The sequence below is a fragment of the Hippopotamus amphibius genome, chromosome X (assembly GCF_030028045.1).
Source record: "Hippopotamus amphibius kiboko isolate mHipAmp2 chromosome X, mHipAmp2.hap2, whole genome shotgun sequence".
In the NCBI taxonomy this organism is placed as follows: Eukaryota; Metazoa; Chordata; class Mammalia; order Artiodactyla; family Hippopotamidae; genus Hippopotamus; species Hippopotamus amphibius.
Window position 1 is genome coordinate 129,459,282 of NC_080203.1, and position 17,029 is coordinate 129,476,310.

Genomic DNA, 17,029 nt, shown 5'->3' on the forward strand with positions numbered 1-17,029 from the left:
GAGCGTGTATTAATTTTTAATAGAGTTATAGAGTATCTTCAGCAACGTGTAAAGAACACGTGTGGATTTTACCGATGACTCTATATTCATCAGCATTCTTCTATTTCTCCACGGGAGGGCAGCATAGGCACAGGAAACAGCGAAAACAATTTCAAGGTGTTTGGTCTGAGATGGAATGCTGCTGCTCAGTTGTTTATTGGACAGGCTGCTTGTACACATTAATCATGAGATTGTTTATTTTTCTGATCAGCAGAAACTGAGATCTAGGAGGAAAGGCAAGTCACCTATCGTCAGGGACTATCTGGCCTTTACCTTCATGGTTCTCTGTGTGATGAAAAGAGGAAGCTACAGGCCTTTCTCAGCTCCTGAGATGTCCCACACTCGATCTGTGGAGTGTGTGTGTCTCTCTACATAAATACACTCCTTACCTATCAAAGCAACACAAACAGAAAAAGGAAGCTACAGATGTTTGAGACGTGTGCCACCCCTCCCCATACAACTGTCTCCTAATCTACATTTCACCTCAAATGTCTCTTGAGCCTTACCAGTTTCCCTAAGTTCTCTGACAGGGTGGTTTTTAAAGGCTGAGTGGTGTTCCAACCTGTGGACTCGTTGTTTCTTGCTTCCCTGATTTCAATTGGTCATTAATGTGGTATTAACGGCCTTTAAAGTATACAACATTTCCCATGTATAACATATACAGAGAGGGACGTCCCTGGTGGCGCAGTGGTTAAGAATCCGCCTGCCAATGCAGGGGACACGGGTTCAGGACGATCCCACATGCCACAGGGCAACTGAGCCCGTGGGCCACAGCTACGGAATCCCATGTGCCTAGAGACAGGACTCTGCCACAACAGACGCCACCGCAATAAGAAGCCTGCGCGTTGCAATAAGCAATAGCCCCTGCTCTCCGCAACTACAGAAAGCCCCTGAGAAGCAATGAAGGCCCAACGTAGCCCATGAATTTAAATACATACATACATACATACTTACATACATACATAACTGAAATTCAAAAGTAAACACACGCATGGAGCCACGGAGCAAGACCCTGGTTGAAACTACATTGTAGAAATATTTACGTGATTTCACCAAGATTACATATAGGATGTTCACTGCAACATTTTTCACTTAGAGCAAGAGAGAAAACAGAAAAGGAAAGAAAGAACTTGACGCAAACCTCCCTGAATAGGGGTCCAATTACTAGGTATTTGTAAAAGTAGAGGCTTGAAGATAGGGAAACAAAGCAGGAATCAAGTATCAAAACCGAGTTCTAGCGTAGCACTCCAATAGCAGAAAAGTTGACTTTATACTGAGAGAAGTCCTACAGCCTCATCTTTTGATCTCCCTTCCCCAGAACTCAGAATCCTGAGCTAATGGTAAAGTGAGATCACAAGGGATATTTTCTGTCTTGTAGTATTCCGGGCATTTTAAGTGCTCTATAATGAGCGTGTATTAATTTTTAATAGAGTTATAGAGTATCTTCAGCAACGTGTAAAGAACACGTGTGGATTTTACCGATGACTCTATATTCATCAGCATTCTTCTATTTCTCCACGGGAGGGCAGCATAAGCACAGGAAACAGTGAAAACAATTTCAAGGTGTTTGGTCTGAGATGGAATGCTGCTGCTCAGTTGTTTATTGGACAGGCTGCTTGTACACATTAATCATGAGATTGTTTATTTTTCTGATCAGCAGAAACTGAGATCTAGGAGGAAAGGCAAGTCACCTATCGTCAGGGACTATCTGGCCTTTACCTTCATGGTTCTCTGTGTGATGAAAAGAGGAAGCTACAGGCCTTTCTCAGCTCCTGAGATGTCCCACACTCGATCTGTGGAGTGTGTGTGTCTCTCTACATAAATACACTCCTTACCTATCAAAGCAACACAAACAGAAAAAGGAAGCTACAGATGTTTGAGACGTGTGCCACCCCTCCCCATACAACTGTCTCCTAATCTACATTTCACCTCAAATGTCTCTTGAGCCTTACCAGTTTCCCTAAGTTCTCTGACAGGGTGGTTTTTAAAGGCTGAGTGGTGTTCCAACCTGTGGACTCGTTGTTTCTTGCTTCCCTGATTTCAATTGGTCATTAATGTGGTATTAACGGCCTTTAAAGTATACAACATTTCCCATGTATAACATATACAGAGAGGGACGTCCCTGGTGGCGCAGTGGTTAAGAATCCGCCTGCCAATGCAGGGGACACGGGTTCAGGACGATCCCACATGCCACAGGGCAACTGAGCCCGTGGGCCACAGCTACGGAATCCCATGTGCCTAGAGACAGGACTCTGCCACAACAGACGCCACCGCAATAAGAAGCCTGCGCGTTGCAATAAGCAATAGCCCCTGCTCTCCGCAACTACAGAAAGCCCCTGAGAAGCAATGAAGGCCCAACGTAGCCCATGAATTTAAATACATACATACATACATACTTACATACATACATAACTGAAATTCAAAAGTAAACACACGCATGGAGCCACTGAGCAAGACCCTGGTTGAAACTACATTGTAGAAATATTTACGTGATTTCACCAAGATTACATATAGGATGTTCACTGCAACATTTTTCACTTAGAGCAAGAGAGAAAACAGAAAAGGAAAGAAAGAACTTGACGCAAACCTCCCTGAATAGGGGTCCAATTACTAGGTATTTGTAAAAGTAGAGGCTTGAAGATAGGGAAACAAAGCAGGAATCAAGTATCAAAACCGAGTTCTAGCTTAGCACTCCAATAGCAGAAAAGTTGACTTTATACTGAGAGAAGTCCTACAGCCTCATCTTTTGATCTCCCTTCCCCAGAACTCAGAATCCTGAGCTAATGGTAAAGTGAGATCACAAGGGATATTTTCTGTCTTGTAGTATTCCGGGCATTTTAACTGCTCTATAATGAGCGTGTATTAATTTTTAATAGAGTTATACAGTATCTTCAGCAACGTGTAAAGAACACGTGTGGATTTTACCGATGACTCTATATTCATCAGCATTCTTCTATTTCTCCACGGGAGGGCAGCATAAGCACAGGAAACAGTGAAAACAATTTCAAGGTGTTTGGTCTGAGATGGAATGCTGCTGCTCAGTTGTTTATTGGACAGGCTGCTTGTACACATTAATCATGAGATTGTTTATTTTTCTGATCAGCAGAAACTGAGATCTAGGAGGAAAGGCAAGTCACCTATCGTCAGGGACTATCTGGCCTTTACCTTCATGGTTCTCTGTGTGATGAAAAGAGGAAGCTACAGGCCTTTCTCAGCTCCTGAGATGTCCCACACTCGATCTGTGGAGTGTGTGTGTCTCTCTACATAAATACACTCCTTACCTATCAAAGCAACACAAACAGAAAAAGGAAGCTACAGATGTTTGAGACGTGTGCCACCCCTCCCCATACAACTGTCTCCTAATCTACATTTCACCTCAAATGTCTCTTGAGCCTTACCAGTTTCCCTAAGTTCTCTGACAGGGTGGTTTTTAAAGGCTGAGTGGTGTTCCAACCTGTGGACTCGTTGTTTCTTGCTTCCCTGATTTCAATTGGTCATTAATGTGGTATTAACGGCCTTTAAAGTATACAACATTTCCCATGTATAACATATACAGAGAGGGACGTCCCTGGTGGCGCAGTGGTTAAGAATCCGCCTGCCAATGCAGGGGACACGGGTTCAGGACGATCCCACATGCCACAGGGCAACTGAGCCCGTGGGCCACAGCTACGGAATCCCATGTGCCTAGAGACAGGACTCTGCCACAACAGACGCCACCGCAATAAGAAGCCTGCGCGTTGCAATAAGCAATAGCCCCTGCTCTCCGCAACTACAGAAAGCCCCTGAGAAGCAATGAAGGCCCAACGTAGCCCATGAATTTAAATACATACATACATACATACTTACATACATACATAACTGAAATTCAAAAGTAAACACACGCATGGAGCCACGGAGCAAGACCCTGGTTGAAACTACATTGTAGAAATATTTACGTGATTTCACCAAGATTACATATAGGATGTTCACTGCAACATTTTTCACTTAGAGCAAGAGAGAAAACAGAAAAGGAAAGAAAGAACTTGACGCAAACCTCCCTGAATAGGGGTCCAATTACTAGGTATTTGTAAAAGTAGAGGCTTGAAGACAGGGAAACAAAGCAGGAATCAAGTATCAAAACCGAGTTCTAGCGTAGCCCTCCAATAGCAGAAAAGTTGACTTTATACTGAGAGAAGTCCTACAGCCTCATCTTTTGATCTCCCTTCCCCAGAACTCAGAATCCTGAGCTAATGGTAAAGTGAGATCACAAGGGATATTTTCTGTCTTGTAGTATTCCGGGCATTTTAAGTGCTCTATAATGAGCGTGTATTAATTTTTAATAGAGTTATAGAGTATCTTCAGCAACGTGTAAAGAACACGTGTGGATTTTACCGATGACTCTATATTCATCAGCATTCTTCTATTTCTCCACGGGAGGGCAGCATAAGCACAGGAAACAGCGAAAACAATTTCAAGGTGTTTGGTCTGAGATGGAATGCTGCTGCTCAGTTGTTTATTGGACAGGCTGCTTGTACACATTAATCATGAGATTGTTTATTTTTCTGATCAGCAGAAACTGAGATCTAGGAGGAAAGGCAAGTCACCTATCGTCAGGGACTATCTGGCCTTTACCTTCATGGTTCTCTGTGTGATGAAAAGAGGAAGCTACAGGCCTTTCTCAGCTCCTGAGATGTCCCACACTCGATCTGTGGAGTGTGTGTGTCTCTCTACATAAATACACTCCTTACCTATCAAAGCAACACAAACAGAAAAAGGAAGCTACAGATGTTTGAGACGTGTGCCACCCCTCCCCATACAACTGTCTCCTAATCTACATTTCACCTCAAATGTCTCTTGAGCCTTACCAGTTTCCCTAAGTTCTCTGACAGGGTGGTTTTTAAAGGCTGAGTGGTGTTCCAACCTGTGGACTCGTTGTTTCTTGCTTCCCTGATTTCAATTGGTCATTAATGTGGTATTAACGGCCTTTAAAGTATACAACATTTCCCATGTATAACATATACAGAGAGGGACGTCCCTGGTGGCGCAGTGGTTAAGAATCCGCCTGCCAATGCAGGGGACACGGGATCAGGACGATCCCACATGCCACAGGGCAACTGAGCCCGTGGGCCACAGCTACGGAATCCCATGTGCCTAGAGACAGGACTCTGCCACAACAGACGCCACCGCAATAAGAAGCCTGCGCGTTGCAATAAGCAATAGCCCCTGCTCTCCGCAACTACAGAAAGCCCCTGAGAAGCAATGAAGGCCCAACGTAGCCCATGAATTTAAATACATACATACATACATACTTACATACATACATAACTGAAATTCAAAAGTAAACACACGCATGGAGCCACTGAGCAAGACCCTGGTTGAAACTACATTGTAGAAATATTTACGTGATTTCACCAAGATTACATATAGGATGTTCACTGCAACATTTTTCACTTAGAGCAAGAGAGAAAACAGAAAAGGAAAGAAAGAACTTGACGCAAACCTCCCTGAATAGGGGTCCAATTACTAGGTATTTGTAAAAGTAGAGGCTTGAAGATAGGGAAACAAAGCAGGAATCAAGTATCAAAACCGAGTTCTAGCTTAGCACTCCAATAGCAGAAAAGTTGACTTTATACTGAGAGAAGTCCTACAGCCTCATCTTTTGATCTCCCTTCCCCAGAACTCAGAATCCTGAGCTAATGGTAAAGTGAGATCACAAGGGATATTTTCTGTCTTGTAGTATTCCGGGCATTTTAAGTGCTCTATAATGAGCGTGTATTAATTTTTAATAGAGTTATAGAGTATCTTCAGCAACGTGTAAAGAACACGTGTGGATTTTACCGATGACTCTATATTCATCAGCATTCTTCTATTTCTCCACGGGAGGGCAGCATAAGCACAGGAAACAGCGAAAACAATTTCAAGGTGTTTGGTCTGAGATGGAATGCTGCTGCTCAGTTGTTTATTGGACAGGCTGCTTGTACACATTAATCATGAGATTGTTTATTTTTCTGATCAGCAGAAACTGAGATCTAGGAGGAAAGGCAAGTCACCTATCGTCAGGGACTATCTGGCCTTTACCTTCATGGTTCTCTGTGTGATGAAAAGAGGAAGCTACAGGCCTTTCTCAGCTCCTGAGATGTCCCACACTCGATCTGTGGAGTGTGTGTGTCTCTCTACATAAATACACTCCTTACCTATCAAAGCAACACAAACAGAAAAAGGAAGCTACAGATGTTTGAGACGTGTGCCACCCCTCCCCATACAACTGTCTCCTAATCTACATTTCACCTCAAATGTCTCTTGAGCCTTACCAGTTTCCCTAAGTTCTCTGACAGGGTGGTTTTTAAAGGCTGAGTGGTGTTCCAACCTGTGGACTCGTTGTTTCTTGCTTCCCTGATTTCAATTGGTCATTAATGTGGTATTAACGGCCTTTAAAGTATACAACATTTCCCATGTATAACATATACAGAGAGGGACGTCCCTGGTGGCGCAGTGGTTAAGAATCCGCCTGCCAATGCAGGGGACACGGGATCAGGACGATCCCACATGCCACAGGGCAACTGAGCCCGTGGGCCACAGCTACGGAATCCCATGTGCCTAGAGACAGGACTCTGCCACAACAGACGCCACCGCAATAAGAAGCCTGCGCGTTGCAATAAGCAATAGCCCCTGCTCTCCGCAACTACAGAAAGCCCCTGAGAAGCAATGAAGGCCCAACGTAGCCCATGAATTTAAATACATACATACATACATACTTACATACATACATAACTGAAATTCAAAAGTAAACACACGCATGGAGCCACGGAGCAAGACCCTGGTTGAAACTACATTGTAGAAATATTTACGTGATTTCACCAAGATTACATATAGGATGTTCACTGCAACATTTTTCACTTAGAGCAAGAGAGAAAACAGAAAAGGAAAGAAAGAACTTGACGCAAACCTCCCTGAATAGGGGTCCAATTACTAGGTATTTGTAAAAGTAGAGGCTTGAAGATAGGGAAACAAAGCAGGAATCAAGTATCAAAACCGAGTTCTAGCTTAGCACTCCAATAGCAGAAAAGTTGACTTTATACTGAGAGAAGTCCTACAGCCTCATCTTTTGATCTCCCTTCCCCAGAACTCAGAATCCTGAGCTAATGGTAAAGTGAGATCACAAGGGATATTTTCTGTCTTGTAGTATTCCGGGCATTTTAAGTGCTCTATAATGAGCGTGTATTAATTTTTAATAGAGTTATAGAGTATCTTCAGCAACGTGTAAAGAACACGTGTGGATTTTACCGATGACTCTATATTCATCAGCATTCTTCTATTTCTCCACGGGAGGGCAGCATAAGCACAGGAAACAGCGAAAACAATTTCAAGGTGTTTGGTCTGAGATGGAATGCTGCTGCTCAGTTGTTTATTGGACAGGCTGCTTGTACACATTAATCATGAGATTGTTTATTTTTCTGATCAGCAGAAACTGAGATCTAGGAGGAAAGGCAAGTCACCTATCGTCAGGGACTATCTGGCCTTTACCTTCATGGTTCTCTGTGTGATGAAAAGAGGAAGCTACAGGCCTTTCTCAGCTCCTGAGATGTCCCACACTCGATCTGTGGAGTGTGTGTGTCTCTCTACATAAATACACTCCTTACCTATCAAAGCAACACAAACAGAAAAAGGAAGCTACAGATGTTTGAGACGTGTGCCACCCCTCCCCATACAACTGTCTCCTAATCTACATTTCACCTCAAATGTCTCTTGAGCCTTACCAGTTTCCCTAAGTTCTCTGACAGGGTGGTTTTTAAAGGCTGAGTGGTGTTCCAACCTGTGGACTCGTTGTTTCTTGCTTCCCTGATTTCAATTGGTCATTAATGTGGTATTAACGGCCTTTAAAGTATACAACATTTCCCATGTATAACATATACAGAGAGGGACGTCCCTGGTGGCGCAGTGGTTAAGAATCCGCCTGCCAATGCAGGGGACACGGGATCAGGACGATCCCACATGCCACAGGGCAACTGAGCCCGTGGGCCACAGCTACGGAATCCCATGTGCCTAGAGACAGGACTCTGCCACAACAGACGCCACCGCAATAAGAAGCCTGCGCGTTGCAATAAGCAATAGCCCCTGCTCTCCGCAACTACAGAAAGCCCCTGAGAAGCAATGAAGGCCCAACGTAGCCCATGAATTTAAATACATACATACATACATACTTACATACATACATAACTGAAATTCAAAAGTAAACACACGCATGGAGCCACGGAGCAAGACCCTGGTTGAAACTACATTGTAGAAATATTTACGTGATTTCACCAAGATTACATATAGGATGTTCACTGCAACATTTTTCACTTAGAGCAAGAGAGAAAACAGAAAAGGAAAGAAAGAACTTGACGCAAACCTCCCTGAATAGGGGTCCAATTACTAGGTATTTGTAAAAGTAGAGGCTTGAAGATAGGGAAACAAAGCAGGAATCAAGTATCAAAACCGAGTTCTAGCTTAGCACTCCAATAGCAGAAAAGTTGACTTTATACTGAGAGAAGTCCTACAGCCTCATCTTTTGATCTCCCTTCCCCAGAACTCAGAATCCTGAGCTAATGGTAAAGTGAGATCACAAGGGATATTTTCTGTCTTGTAGTATTCCGGGCATTTTAAGTGCTCTATAATGAGCGTGTATTAATTTTTAATAGAGTTATAGAGTATCTTCAGCAACGTGTAAAGAACACGTGTGGATTTTACCGATGACTCTATATTCATCAGCATTCTTCTATTTCTCCACGGGAGGGCAGCATAAGCACAGGAAACAGTGAAAACAATTTCAAGGTGTTTGGTCTGAGATGGAATGCTGCTGCTCAGTTGTTTATTGGACAGGCTGCTTGTACACATTAATCATGAGATTGTTTATTTTTCTGATCAGCAGAAACTGAGATCTAGGAGGAAAGGCAAGTCACCTATCGTCAGGGACTATCTGGCCTTTACCTTCATGGTTCTCTGTGTGATGAAAAGAGGAAGCTACAGGCCTTTCTCAGCTCCTGAGATGTCCCACACTCGATCTGTGGAGTGTGTGTGTCTCTCTACATAAATACACTCCTTACCTATCAAAGCAACACAAACAGAAAAAGGAAGCTACAGATGTTTGAGACGTGTGCCACCCCTCCCCATACAACTGTCTCCTAATCTACATTTCACCTCAAATGTCTCTTGAGCCTTACCAGTTTCCCTAAGTTCTCTGACAGGGTGGTTTTTAAAGGCTGAGTGGTGTTCCAACCTGTGGACTCGTTGTTTCTTGCTTCCCTGATTTCAATTGGTCATTAATGTGGTATTAACGGCCTTTAAAGTATACAACATTTCCCATGTATAACATATACAGAGAGGGACGTCCCTGGTGGCGCAGTGGTTAAGAATCCGCCTGCCAATGCAGGGGACACGGGATCAGGACGATCCCACATGCCACAGGGCAACTGAGCCCGTGGGCCACAGCTACGGAATCCCATGTGCCTAGAGACAGGACTCTGCCACAACAGACGCCACCGCAATAAGAAGCCTGCGCGTTGCAATAAGCAATAGCCCCTGCTCTCCGCAACTACAGAAAGCCCCTGAGAAGCAATGAAGGCCCAACGTAGCCCATGAATTTAAATACATACATACATACATACTTACATACATACATAACTGAAATTCAAAAGTAAACACACGCATGGAGCCACGGAGCAAGACCCTGGTTGAAACTACATTGTAGAAATATTTACGTGATTTCACCAAGATTACATATAGGATGTTCACTGCAACATTTTTCACTTAGAGCAAGAGAGAAAACAGAAAAGGAAAGAAAGAACTTGACGCAAACCTCCCTGAATAGGGGTCCAATTACTAGGTATTTGTAAAAGTAGAGGCTTGAAGATAGGGAAACAAAGCAGGAATCAAGTATCAAAACCGAGTTCTAGCTTAGCACTCCAATAGCAGAAAAGTTGACTTTATACTGAGAGAAGTCCTACAGCCTCATCTTTTGATCTCCCTTCCCCAGAACTCAGAATCCTGAGCTAATGGTAAAGTGAGATCACAAGGGATATTTTCTGTCTTGTAGTATTCCGGGCATTTTAAGTGCTCTATAATGAGCGTGTATTAATTTTTAATAGAGTTATACAGTATCTTCAGCAACGTGTAAAGAACACGTGTGGATTTTACCGATGACTCTATATTCATCAGCATTCTTCTATTTCTCCACGGGAGGGCAGCATAAGCACAGGAAACAGCGAAAACAATTTCAAGGTGTTTGGTCTGAGATGGAATGCTGCTGCTCAGTTGTTTATTGGACAGGCTGCTTGTACACATTAATCATGAGATTGTTTATTTTTCTGATCAGCAGAAACTGAGATCTAGGAGGAAAGGCAAGTCACCTATCGTCAGGGACTATCTGGCCTTTACCTTCATGGTTCTCTGTGTGATGAAAAGAGGAAGCTACAGGCCTTTCTCAGCTCCTGAGATGTCCCACACTCGATCTGTGGAGTGTGTGTGTCTCTCTACATAAATACACTCCTTACCTATCAAAGCAACACAAACAGAAAAAGGAAGCTACAGATGTTTGAGACGTGTGCCACCCCTCCCCATACAACTGTCTCCTAATCTACATTTCACCGCAAATGTCTCTTGAGCCTTACCAGTTTCCCTAAGTTCTCTGACAGGGTGGTTTTTAAAGGCTGAGTGGTGTTCCAACCTGTGGACTCGTTGTTTCTTGCTTCCCTGATTTCAATTGGTCATTAATGTGGTATTAACGGCCTTTAAAGTATACAACATTTCCCATGTATAACATATACAGAGAGGGACGTCCCTGGTGGCGCAGTGGTTAAGAATCCGCCTGCCAATGCAGGGGACACGGGATCAGGACGATCCCACATGCCACAGGGCAACTGAGCCCGTGGGCCACAGCTACGGAATCCCATGTGCCTAGAGACAGGACTCTGCCACAACAGACGCCACCGCAATAAGAAGCCTGCGCGTTGCAATAAGCAATAGCCCCTGCTCTCCGCAACTACAGAAAGCCCCTGAGAAGCAATGAAGGCCCAACGTAGCCCATGAATTTAAATACATACATACATACATACTTACATACATACATAACTGAAATTCAAAAGTAAACACACGCATGGAGCCACGGAGCAAGACCCTGGTTGAAACTACATTGTAGAAATATTTACGTGATTTCACCAAGATTACATATAGGATGTTCACTGCAACATTTTTCACTTAGAGCAAGAGAGAAAACAGAAAAGGAAAGAAAGAACTTGACGCAAACCTCCCTGAATAGGGGTCCAATTACTAGGTATTTGTAAAAGTAGAGGCTTGAAGATAGGGAAACAAAGCAGGAATCAAGTATCAAAACCGAGTTCTAGCTTAGCACTCCAATAGCAGAAAAGTTGACTTTATACTGAGAGAAGTCCTACAGCCTCATCTTTTGATCTCCCTTCCCCAGAACTCAGAATCCTGAGCTAATGGTAAAGTGAGATCACAAGGGATATTTTCTGTCTTGTAGTATTCCGGGCATTTTAAGTGCTCTATAATGAGCGTGTATTAATTTTTAATAGAGTTATAGAGTATCTTCAGCAACGTGTAAAGAACACGTGTGGATTTTACCGATGACTCTATATTCATCAGCATTCTTCTATTTCTCCACGGGAGGGCAGCATAAGCACAGGAAACAGCGAAAACAATTTCAAGGTGTTTGGTCTGAGATGGAATGCTGCTGCTCAGTTGTTTATTGGACAGGCTGCTTGTACACATTAATCATGAGATTGTTTATTTTTCTGATCAGCAGAAACTGAGATCTAGGAGGAAAGGCAAGTCACCTATCGTCAGGGACTATCTGGCCTTTACCTTCATGGTTCTCTGTGTGATGAAAAGAGGAAGCTACAGGCCTTTCTCAGCTCCTGAGATGTCCCACACTCGATCTGTGGAGTGTGTGTGTCTCTCTACATAAATACACTCCTTACCTATCAAAGCAACACAAACAGAAAAAGGAAGCTACAGATGTTTGAGACGTGTGCCACCCCTCCCCATACAACTGTCTCCTAATCTACATTTCACCGCAAATGTCTCTTGAGCCTTACCAGTTTCCCTAAGTTCTCTGACAGGGTGGTTTTTAAAGGCTGAGTGGTGTTCCAACCTGTGGACTCGTTGTTTCTTGCTTCCCTGATTTCAATTGGTCATTAATGTGGTATTAACGGCCTTTAAAGTATACAACATTTCCCATGTATAACATATACAGAGAGGGACGTCCCTGGTGGCGCAGTGGTTAAGAATCCGCCTGCCAATGCAGGGGACACGGGATCAGGACGATCCCACATGCCACAGGGCAACTGAGCCCGTGGGCCACAGCTACGGAATCCCATGTGCCTAGAGACAGGACTCTGCCACAACAGACGCCACCGCAATAAGAAGCCTGCGCGTTGCAATAAGCAATAGCCCCTGCTCTCCGCAACTACAGAAAGCCCCTGAGAAGCAATGAAGGCCCAACGTAGCCCATGAATTTAAATACATACATACATACATACTTACATACATACATAACTGAAATTCAAAAGTAAACACACGCATGGAGCCACGGAGCAAGACCCTGGTTGAAACTACATTGTAGAAATATTTACGTGATTTCACCAAGATTACATATAGGATGTTCACTGCAACATTTTTCACTTAGAGCAAGAGAGAAAACAGAAAAGGAAAGAAAGAACTTGACGCAAACCTCCCTGAATAGGGGTCCAATTACTAGGTATTTGTAAAAGTAGAGGCTTGAAGATAGGGAAACAAAGCAGGAATCAAGTATCAAAACCGAGTTCTAGCTTAGCACTCCAATAGCAGAAAAGTTGACTTTATACTGAGAGAAGTCCTACAGCCTCATCTTTTGATCTCCCTTCCCCAGAACTCAGAATCCTGAGCTAATGGTAAAGTGAGATCACAAGGGATATTTTCTGTCTTGTAGTATTCCGGGCATTTTAAGTGCTCTATAATGAGCGTGTATTAATTTTTAATAGAGTTATAGAGTATCTTCAGCAACGTGTAAAGAACACGTGTGGATTTTACCGATGACTCTATATTCATCAGCATTCTTCTATTTCTCCACGGGAGGGCAGCATAAGCACAGGAAACAGTGAAAACAATTTCAAGGTGTTTGGTCTGAGATGGAATGCTGCTGCTCAGTTGTTTATTGGACAGGCTGCTTGTACACATTAATCATGAGATTGTTTATTTTTCTGATCAGCAGAAACTGAGATCTAGGAGGAAAGGCAAGTCACCTATCGTCAGGGACTATCTGGCCTTTACCTTCATGGTTCTCTGTGTGATGAAAAGAGGAAGCTACAGGCCTTTCTCAGCTCCTGAGATGTCCCACACTCGATCTGTGGAGTGTGTGTGTCTCTCTACATAAATACACTCCTTACCTATCAAAGCAACACAAACAGAAAAAGGAAGCTACAGATGTTTGAGACGTGTGCCACCCCTCCCCATACAACTGTCTCCTAATCTACATTTCACCTCAAATGTCTCTTGAGCCTTACCAGTTTCCCTAAGTTCTCTGACAGGGTGGTTTTTAAAGGCTGAGTGGTGTTCCAACCTGTGGACTCGTTGTTTCTTGCTTCCCTGATTTCAATTGGTCATTAATGTGGTATTAACGGCCTTTAAAGTATACAACATTTCCCATGTATAACATATACAGAGAGGGACGTCCCTGGTGGCGCAGTGGTTAAGAATCCGCCTGCCAATGCAGGGGACACGGGATCAGGACGATCCCACATGCCACAGGGCAACTGAGCCCGTGGGCCACAGCTACGGAATCCCATGTGCCTAGAGACAGGACTCTGCCACAACAGACGCCACCGCAATAAGAAGCCTGCGCGTTGCAATAAGCAATAGCCCCTGCTCTCCGCAACTACAGAAAGCCCCTGAGAAGCAATGAAGGCCCAACGTAGCCCATGAATTTAAATACATACATACATACATACTTACATACATACATAACTGAAATTCAAAAGTAAACACACGCATGGAGCCACGGAGCAAGACCCTGGTTGAAACTACATTGTAGAAATATTTACGTGATTTCACCAAGATTACATATAGGATGTTCACTGCAACATTTTTCACTTAGAGCAAGAGAGAAAACAGAAAAGGAAAGAAAGAACTTGACGCAAACCTCCCTGAATAGGGGTCCAATTACTAGGTATTTGTAAAAGTAGAGGCTTGAAGATAGGGAAACAAAGCAGGAATCAAGTATCAAAACCGAGTTCTAGCTTAGCACTCCAATAGCAGAAAAGTTGACTTTATACTGAGAGAAGTCCTACAGCCTCATCTTTTGATCTCCCTTCCCCAGAACTCAGAATCCTGAGCTAATGGTAAAGTGAGATCACAAGGGATATTTTCTGTCTTGTAGTATTCCGGGCATTTTAAGTGCTCTATAATGAGCGTGTATTAATTTTTAATAGAGTTATACAGTATCTTCAGCAACGTGTAAAGAACACGTGTGGATTTTACCGATGACTCTATATTCATCAGCATTCTTCTATTTCTCCACGGGAGGGCAGCATAAGCACAGGAAACAGCGAAAACAATTTCAAGGTGTTTGGTCTGAGATGGAATGCTGCTGCTCAGTTGTTTATTGGACAGGCTGCTTGTACACATTAATCATGAGATTGTTTATTTTTCTGATCAGCAGAAACTGAGATCTAGGAGGAAAGGCAAGTCACCTATCGTCAGGGACTATCTGGCCTTTACCTTCATGGTTCTCTGTGTGATGAAAAGAGGAAGCTACAGGCCTTTCTCAGCTCCTGAGATGTCCCACACTCGATCTGTGGAGTGTGTGTGTCTCTCTACATAAATACACTCCTTACCTATCAAAGCAACACAAACAGAAAAAGGAAGCTACAGATGTTTGAGACGTGTGCCACCCCTCCCCATACAACTGTCTCCTAATCTACATTTCACCTCAAATGTCTCTTGAGCCTTACCAGTTTCCCTAAGTTCTCTGACAGGGTGGTTTTTAAAGGCTGAGTGGTGTTCCAACCTGTGGACTCGTTGTTTCTTGCTTCCCTGATTTCAATTGGTCATTAATGTGGTATTAACGGCCTTTAAAGTATACAACATTTCCCATGTATAACATATACAGAGAGGGACGTCCCTGGTGGCGCAGTGGTTAAGAATCCGCCTGCCAATGCAGGGGACACGGGTTCAGGACGATCCCACATGCCACAGGGCAACTGAGCCCGTGGGCCACAGCTACGGAATCCCATGTGCCTAGAGACAGGACTCTGCCACAACAGACGCCACCGCAATAAGAAGCCTGCGCGTTGCAATAAGCAATAGCCCCTGCTCTCCGCAACTACAGAAAGCCCCTGAGAAGCAATGAAGGCCCAACGTAGCCCATGAATTTAAATACATACATACATACATACTTACATACATACATAACTGAAATTCAAAAGTAAACACACGCATGGAGCCACGGAGCAAGACCCTGGTTGAAACTACATTGTAGAAATATTTACGTGATTTCACCAAGATTACATATAGGATGTTCACTGCAACATTTTTCACTTAGAGCAAGAGAGAAAACAGAAAAGGAAAGAAAGAACTTGACGCAAACCTCCCTGAATAGGGGTCCAATTACTAGGTATTTGTAAAAGTAGAGGCTTGAAGATAGGGAAACAAAGCAGGAATCAAGTATCAAAACCGAGTTCTAGCTTAGCACTCCAATAGCAGAAAAGTTGACTTTATACTGAGAGAAGTCCTACAGCCTCATCTTTTGATCTCCCTTCCCCAGAACTCAGAATCCTGAGCTAATGGTAAAGTGAGATCACAAGGGATATTTTCTGTCTTGTAGTATTCCGGGCATTTTAAGTGCTCTATAATGAGCGTGTATTAATTTTTAATAGAGTTATACAGTATCTTCAGCAACGTGTAAAGAACACGTGTGGATTTTACCGATGACTCTATATTCATCAGCATTCTTCTATTTCTCCACGGGAGGGCAGCATAAGCACAGGAAACAGCGAAAACAATTTCAAGGTGTTTGGTCTGAGATGGAATGCTGCTGCTCAGTTGTTTATTGGACAGGCTGCTTGTACACATTAATCATGAGATTGTTTATTTTTCTGATCAGCAGAAACTGAGATCTAGGAGGAAAGGCAAGTCACCTATCGTCAGGGACTATCTGGCCTTTACCTTCATGGTTCTCTGTGTGATGAAAAGAGGAAGCTACAGGCCTTTCTCAGCTCCTGAGATGTCCCACACTCGATCTGTGGAGTGTGTGTGTCTCTCTACATAAATACACTCCTTACCTATCAAAGCAACACAAACAGAAAAAGGAAGCTACAGATGTTTGAGACGTGTGCCACCCCTCCCCATACAACTGTCTCCTAATCTACATTTCACCTCAAATGTCTCTTGAGCCTTACCAGTTTCCCTAAGTTCTCTGACAGGGTGGTTTTTAAAGGCTGAGTGGTGTTCCAACCTGTGGACTCGTTGTTTCTTGCTTCCCTGATTTCAATTGGTCATTAATGTGGTATTAACGGCCTTTAAAGTATACAACATTTCCCATGTATAACATATACAGAGAGGGACGTCCCTGGTGGCGCAGTGGTTAAGAATCCGCCTGCCAATGCAGGGGACACGGGTTCAGGACGATCCCACATGCCACAGGGCAACTGAGCCCGTGGGCCACAGCTACGGAATCCCATGTGCCTAGAGACAGGACTCTGCCACAACAGACGCCACCGCAATAAGAAGCCTGCGCGTTGCAATAAGCAATAGCCCCTGCTCTCCGCAACTACAGAAAGCCCCTGAGAAGCAATGAAGGCCCAACGTAGCCCATGAATTTAAATACATACATACATACATACTTACATACATACATAACTGAAATTCAAAAGTAAACACACGCATGGAGCCACGGAGCAAGACCCTGGTTGAAACTACATTGTAGAAATATTTACGTGATTTCACCAAGATTACATATAGGATGTTCACTGCAACA